General features: G+C 37.3%; 1 pseudogene; it reads right to left on the reverse strand.

Annotated features, from left to right (window-relative positions):
• Positions 1-1444: 1444 nt before the first annotated feature.
• On the reverse strand, positions 1445-1886 carry LOC101563781 (annotated as a pseudogene).
• Between the last annotated feature and the right edge of the window lie 6423 nt (positions 1887-8309).

The following is an 8309-nucleotide window of genomic DNA, read 5'->3' on the forward strand; positions in this document are numbered from 1 at the left end:
AAAGAACACACCGAATAGGGCAGACAACTAAATGCAGGAGAAAAGGGGGAATACAACATCAGGTAAATAACATGTCTATCACAAGTCAGTACATCTCAATTACAACCATCAATGTAAATGAACTCAGTTCACCAATTAAGAGAAACAGACTGGCACAGTGGATTAGGAAGCAAAACCCAACAAAATACTTGATACAAGAAGCACACTTAATACATAAACAAATCAATGGGCTGACAGTCACAGGTTGGAAAATAGTACTATGCACCCCAACAACTCAGAAAAAAAGCAGAGGTTCCAATGCTGTTCATAGACAATCTCAACTTCAAACCAAGAATGATCAAATGAAATAAAGAAGACCACTAAATACTGCTTAGGGGAAAAATCCAAGGGGAGGAGGTAACAATCATAAATATATATACATTAAACACAGGAGCACCCAACTATATAAGACAAATCCTAATAGACCTGAAAAATCTAATAACCAATACCACAATATTAAAAGAGATCTTAAAATGACATTATCCCAAAAAGATAGGTCAAGCACACAAAAAATTAGCAAAGAAGTAGCAGAACTGAAGCAGAGCTTGGAACAAATGGACTTAGTGGACATGTACAGGAAGTTGCACCCAACCACAGCTGAATACACAATTCTTCTTCAGCTTCACAAGGGATATTTTATAAAATAGACCATATATGAGTCCATAGGTCATGCTGAGGTCTATGCAAAAAAAAAAAAAAAAAAAAAAAAACAGAAATTATCCCATGCATATGATCTGGACGCAGTGTAATGAAACTGGAAATAAATGACAAAAGAAACTACAAAAACCCCATAAATGTATGGTAATTAGACAACACCCTCTTCAACAACCAATGAGTTAGAGAAGAAACTAAACAATATCTAGAGTTCAATAGAAATTCAAGCACAACTTATTGGAATTTGTGGGATGCAATGAAAGCAGTTGTTAGAGAGAAATTTACAGCTGTGAACTCACACATTAGGAAAACAGGAGGGAAACAAAGAAATACCCTAATGCTGCACCTTCAACAACTAGAAAAGGAAGAGCAAACGAAACCCAAAGTCCAAAGGCCTGCAGTGAAAAAGGAACCCTTCTCCACTGCTGTTGGGAATATAGACTGGTGCAACTGTTAGGGAAGTCAGTGTGGAGACTCCTCAAGAAAGTAGGACTGGAAATCCCTTTCAATCCAGCTATCCTCCTTTTGGGAATTTTCCCCAAAATTACATCATATCATAGTGATATACGTGTGCCTATGTTTATAACAGCACAATTTGTGATAGCCAAATCTTGGAAACAACCAAAATGCCCATCACATGAGGAATGGATGAAAAAGGTGTGGTGTTTTTTTCTCTTTAATTATGTGCCCTTAAGAGTGGACAGACAGCAGGCAGGAATGTGAAAAGTGGCTGTTCTTGAAGCCCACTTGGTCAGTCATCATCTAGCAGCTGGATCTTGCTCGGGTCAAAGTAGTTGTATTCCATGAGAGGGAGGCCGTTGGCCTCTTGGTATTTCACAAGCCTCTCCAGATATCAGCATGCCCAGTCATACATCATGTAATCAAGTAGGTATGCCACAAAGGTGGTCCCAAAGAAGAGGACAATGCAAAAGCCAAAGAAGAAGACAGCACACATGTTCCAAATATCCACAACAGGGTCCTTTTCAAAACCATGACAGTCTGGGTTCTTCTCATACAAGTTTTCTTCCTCGGGTTCTGGGTCCTCCTGCCATTGTGCAGCTGGTTCTGATACCCATTTTCTGGGCACAGTGGATGGAGAGATCATAGCCCTGGAAGTGCTGGATTCCCAGCCCACACATGGCTGCTGCTGCCAGAAGGCGACAAGCGCACAACCCTAACAGCCCCAGCGCCATGACAGAGTGTCGATGTGCTGCTTTTATACAATGGAGTATTACTCAGCTATAATGAAAAATAACCTCGAAGCCATCATATATAACTGGATGCAACTTTAAGATATACTCATAAGTGAAATAAACTAGACCCAATATGTAAATATTATATTGTCTCCCTAGTGTAAAACTCAAAAGAAGAAATAAACATTGAAAGGTTAAATGGGAAGCAAGAACTTAAGGATTAAACAATGAAGAGATAGAAAGGAGAAAAGTTAGGGAATATGGCAGGGGAAAAATCATACATTTATATAAACAAGATGGTTAGGGCAATGGCCCTAAGAATCTCCATCAGTTTCTTGAAAATAGCAGTTAAAGGGTAGAATTTTCACCCTGACTAACTCTATATGCTGATAGCTGTTAACTGAGCAACTACACTGAGGATAAATATGTGTAATATTAAAACTGTGCTTAAAATACTTGTCATTTTGGTCTTCTAAATGTATACTGCTTCTAATGTCATATTGATTATTTTTATACTCTCTTTAAAGTAAATGTTTGTATTAAGAAGATAATGAAAGAAAACAAGAGACAAGGAAAAAAAGTCATAGGATTGTCCTGCTACAGTGTTGTATATAGTTTGATTCTAAATTCCTGTGTAAAAAGGTGTGATTGCTTTTTTCACATTCTGTAGAGATTTAAGGTTTAGAATATTTAAGGTTGTTGGAAAATAGCAGTTCCATGTTATGTCTAAGGTGTTTGATACTCAGGCAGATAGTGATGTTAAGCTCAACTGTCTCTGTTGCAGGATAATAGTATCAGTAATCAATTCTTCTGGTTGTTTAACAACCAAACTTTTCAGACCAAAAATTAGAGAAAAAGAATGGCTGCAAGGAGAACCAACATTTTGACCATAGATTTTCAAGGTCAATGAAGAGTCAGGACATAGTAGAACCTGTGCTGTAACATCATGTAACTCAGTTGTGTCCCAAATTTTCTGATCAAGAAGATTATGGGGCCAAAGAGGAAAGTGATCGATGATGTATAGTGTGCCTAATGAGAGTCACCTAAGGAGAAAAATTTCTCTCAGGCTTTCACAGAGAGGAAGTTGGTCAAGTAATGGCCGTGACTCATCAACATGGCTGACACAAAAGATCTACAAACTTCTGTACAGGGTTTCAGGGTAATCTCTGAGGGTATCTGACTGACCTTGTGAGATACAAAAGTTAAATTTCTTGTTATAGGGATCTTGCTTTAACATGGTCTTAACCATCCAACAGAAAAGTGTAACCATGAAGTATAAAAAGTAAAGTCATATTAATATGCTGAGCTATAAAAGGCTCAAGTCAGCAACTTTGGACAATTACTAGTTCCACTGATGACCCACTACTATTATGGATTATTGGGCTATATTGAGGTATTTTGCTGAATTTAAGTATCTACAATATTTGAACTGGCATCAAGTGTGAAAAGGATCTTTAAATACTTCTCCAAATACAGTTTCTCTAACAACAATGGAGTGCCCCATCTCTGACAAAACAACAAAAAAGGAGGATATAAATAAAGGACCATTTTGCAGTGAAAAAATATATACGTATACACAAAATAGGATAGATATACAGCTACTTTCTCTTAGCTCAATGAGAAGAAAGGTTTGTACTATTAGTGTTTAGACAAGATATCATGCCTGTATCCTGTCCTCTGAATAACCACTATGAAGAAAATGATATGCAATGTATTAATTATTGTAACTGTCTTACTAACCTGTTTTTTTGTTTTGTTTTGTTTTGTTTTGTTTTGTGGAACCAGGGATTGAACTCAGGCCTTTGAACTGGCCAGGGAAGTGCTTATTCCACTGAGCCATCTCCCCGGCCCCTTACTAACCTGTTTTGAAACTGTTTCATTGTTATTTTATTTTCTTATTAAAATGAATAAAAAATTTTGAGAAAATAACAATACACAACTTACAAAAGATCCCCTTAAGCAACACTCTTCTGAATTCTTTCTCATAGAGCTCATGCTCTATGAGCCTTTCTTTCCTCCAAGAGGCCTGTCATTCACAAGGGGCTAGTCTGAATTCTTCTCAGGGTGATCTAGGGCTCCAATTAGAGGGCAACAGAGGTGACAGGTTCTCGAGGCCTTGACTTCAGATCTTGTATATAGTACTTTTTCACATTGTATCAGTCAAAGCAAGTCACAAGGCTGGACCAGATCGAAGGGATGGGGAAATAAACTCTTTCATGATGCACTGAGTGGCAAAGTCATGTTGTTTAAGGAGGCATTTTTGTAAATAACTTCATATATAATCTACTGAAGGGTAAGAGGCCACTTACCCAAAAAGAATCTTAATCTTTTAATCTACTTTCTTCTTTTAAGGGACTAGGTAAAGCTGGTTTCCGGCTTCTTCCTTTGGCCCATCTTTCTCAATCACACACCTATGAGACACAGGACAAGACTGTTTTGTCCTCTTCTCCTTCTATGCAGCTGTTTAGGAAACAGCTCTCTTTCTATGAGAGTACTAAAATAATCAAGAGATTCCAGACATTAAATTTCTAGACAGGCTGAAGACCTGAAAATTAAAGGAGAATTGAGACACATGCTTCTATACCACATAGAAAGGCCAGCTTTTGTGTGGCAAACATTTATGCAATGAAAAAAATGGTGATTTGATGTTATTTTTGCAGATTAAGTTCTCATGAGCATACTTTCCTTAGGAACCTCACACTGAAAAAAGAATTACTTAATTATGAATAAGGACACAGTTCCAGTTTTCCTAGTCTGTTTGGCTACAATAACATGTAATGATAACAAGGCCTCATTCTCATCCTTTACAGATAAAAATTAGCCCTACCTTGTAATGATTCTTCTGACTACCTGCTCCTCCCCACTAAAACCCCATTTCGCTGATTTTTTACCTCTTATATCATACTGTACTTCTTTCCTTTGCATATTATTCTCCCTAAATTACGGTTGTTGTGCAGACAGCAGGGATTTTTTTTAACCAGGTGGGACAATTCAACACAACTGAGAGGCCTAAGTTGGGATTAGAATTTTTGCTTCATTCCCTAGAGATGCTTCCCCATTAGTGTCTCAACTTTGTTTCCCCCTATATTGTGTTTCTTTTTCTAGCTTCTTTTAGTTTTGCAAAGTCAGGCATAGAACACTTTGGCTAAGTGGTCCCCAGATTCCTAACCTGCAGATACTGTGAGGTAATGTCTACTGTTTATAGCTGCTAAAGTTTGGAAGGAATATGTGATACAATAATAAATAACTAGTACATTAGGATTGCAGATGCCCTAATTTGGTCAAAGAGAAAAGATTCACATGGGAGAATAATAAAAGGACTAGGTTAAGTAGAACCAGAGAGCATACTCATGAGTGAAATAAATCGGACTCACATAAGCGAAAATCATGTTGTCTTCCAAGTGTAACAAACTAAAAGGGATACAAAATCTCCAATAGATACTGGGAAATGGGAAAGAAACTGTCCAAAAGGAAGGAACAAAGAACAACTGTGATGGGGGAAAGGAGAAAAGAAGGAAGGGAAAAGAAAAAATATATATACATATATGATAGCGAAGATTATTATACTGGTAATTTTGAAAGGAATAGTTAGTGCTTATATTGTTAGATGAATTTTACATGCTTATATTATGTATTCTAAGCAACTACTTTGAAGAGAACAATATGCAATATAATAACCATTGTTAATTTCCTTTTGAAATTCTGTATCATTTTTTTTACTTTCTTTTCTCTTTTCTCCTTAAAATAAAATTTAAGAAAACAATGAAAAAGAATATGGAGGTCATATTACAGGGTGTTTGAATGGCATGCTAATGGGTCTAGAAATTATCTTAAGGGGCAGTGATACGAACTGCCATTCACACGAACATACCACCCTTGTCATATAACCTACCGAATCCTATCAAACCCACTCTGCATTGTACATGTTTTTCACGTACTGAGTTGAGATGGGTGGCAAGATGCACACTGTATCAGCAATAAAGGAATCATTGACAAAACCCTCCCAAATTTCCCGTACTTCACTGCCAACAGTCCAATACCCTTCCCATAATACTTTGTTCATAAAAGTAATATATCAAAATTCAAATCTCAGCATTATATTACCAATTATACTTCATTTCTTTTTCTGCCCCCAAAATTGAAAACTCCTTCGGGGAAGTCTAGATCACCTGTATAGTTTTTAAAGTCCGAAGCAAAATAAAAAGATAAGGACCCTTATTGCAAAATTATTAAAGATTTTAAGAGAGTTACAGGGCAGGGGAGACTGCTGAGCGGAAGGTCCTGTGTGCACAGGCTACACCTCAGGCAGCTGATCTTGAAGGTGAGAATTCTGTTATCCCTATTGTGTTGTCCATGGTTCCTACCATGGGAATGTCTGATAAGTGTTCATTGCATGTACTGAGTATGCAAAGAAGATAAGGAGAGTTAAAAGGAAAGGGAAGGCTTACTTGGGAGAAGGCTAAGATAAGTAGGGTCCACTCTGTAAGTAGGCTGGACCAGGGAAAACACAAACCGGAGTGCCATCTATTATCACTGGCCCCTCTTCCCCTTAAGCCACTTACCCTGAGAATGTGGACCACAGTACTGACACACACGTCTTCGCCTGACCCAAAAGCATTCTTTGTCCTATGATGGTGACTCACATTTCAGGAGACCCGGCTTTGCTTTGATTCTTTATTAGATTTCCCTGATGCAATGGCCAATGCAGTGATTTAACATGTGCGAAGCAAAGAGATGAAGGGATTTTCCAGGCAGAAACAATGTATTGACTAATAACATAAGACAGTAATGGCTGGTGCTCATAAAATAAACAAGGTTGAATGATTTAAAAACATGCCGCAGACAAAACCTAGTTAAATTTTTGAAAAATTCAGAAGGGCAGAAAAGTGCATATTGATCACCCTCTCTGAAAAATGGCACAGACCTCAGAGATGAGCAATAACCATGAAGAATTGTTTTATCTATTAGACAAGCAAGACAATTTATTGAATCCCTTCTTACCACAGGTGAGTATCCTACCCACAAAACACAAATATTTATCTTAATATCTGAACAATGCCTCCTTGAGACACTAAGGAAAAGAAGCCGCTTGCAAGACATTAGTCCTTACCCCGTCTTCCCTCGCATTTTAGGCAAGTTGCTGCAAACTGTGGGCAAAGCTTAGCAATTGTAACAGTGACCCCTAGTGGCAAATACTTGCAAATGAAAGCTCTATGCTCTCCTCCAGGGATATCGTTTGTTAAAATACTTTAAGACTATTGGCAATGTTGTTGAACTGTAATAAAAACTAACTGTATGTTGGTTACAAAAAATCAATATATTCTCCATAACATTACTTTCACTAGTTAAATACATGGATTTTCCTTTCAAAACAGACCTTTTTTAAAAAAATGAGATATACATTCTCTGGAAGGCCTGGTCAAAAATGATGTAATGGTGCATTTTTTTCCTTTCCTGAAAATCAAAAATGAAGCTTAATATCAAACTTATATTCACTTGTACCCCTGTGTGTCTAGTAGGTTCTGAAAACTCACTTTGGTGGGAACTTAACAAGCAGCCCCTTATGTAAGTCCCACTGAACTCGGCAAAGATCATTGATATCCAGCTAAATTCTGGAAAAATACAGTGTGTGTGTGTGTGTGTGTGTGTGTGTACAAAAGCTAAAAACACTGATTTTGCTGTAGAAATTCATATTCAAGTACTAGACTGAAGAAATCAGACTAAAGAAAGCAAAACATCAAGAACAGAGGTTGGAACATTGAGTTCAAAATAATGAATCATAGAGTTCTGAACCATATTTAATTTTCATAGCTGGGACCTGTTATTGTGAAATACATATAATAGAGAGAAATAAAGAATATTCTATCAATATATTTATTAAGTCTTTGAAGGTTCTAGACGAAATTTCCAAGCAGTGCCCCTTAAAACATCTTAGACTTAAGCTGTTTAAATTGACCTGAAGGGAAAACATGTATTTGGTAGCCCAAGCTACACTGTGGTTCTTAATGGCTGCTCAATACAGAATCACAAGGAAAGCTTTTAAGAATTCTGAAATCCAGGCTGTGTTCAGACTAGTTACATTGTAATTTCTAGGGCACAGGCACTGACATCTTTAAAAGCTCTCCTGTCCCAAGCAATTCCCATGTAGATCAAGATTGACTGCCTGCCTTAGTCTGAGCATGAGTTAGCATAAAGTTTACCTAATATGTCATTTTCCTACCTTAAAAGATATTTACATGAGTTATCTGCTAAGACTGTTAGAGTATGGCCTGGGGAAGCTTTTTATCTCCATGTCCCAGTTGTACCCTAGAACAATTTTATCAGAACTTCTATGAATAGGACCCCACGAGGACGTCAATATTTGAAGACTTCCCCAGGTGATTACTATGTGCACTCAAGGTTGAAAAACAGTGCAAATTCAAA

Source organism: Octodon degus, unplaced genomic scaffold (genome assembly GCF_000260255.1).
Source record: "Octodon degus isolate 3935 unplaced genomic scaffold, OctDeg1.0 scaffold00041, whole genome shotgun sequence".
NCBI classification, from domain to species: domain Eukaryota; kingdom Metazoa; phylum Chordata; class Mammalia; order Rodentia; family Octodontidae; genus Octodon; species Octodon degus.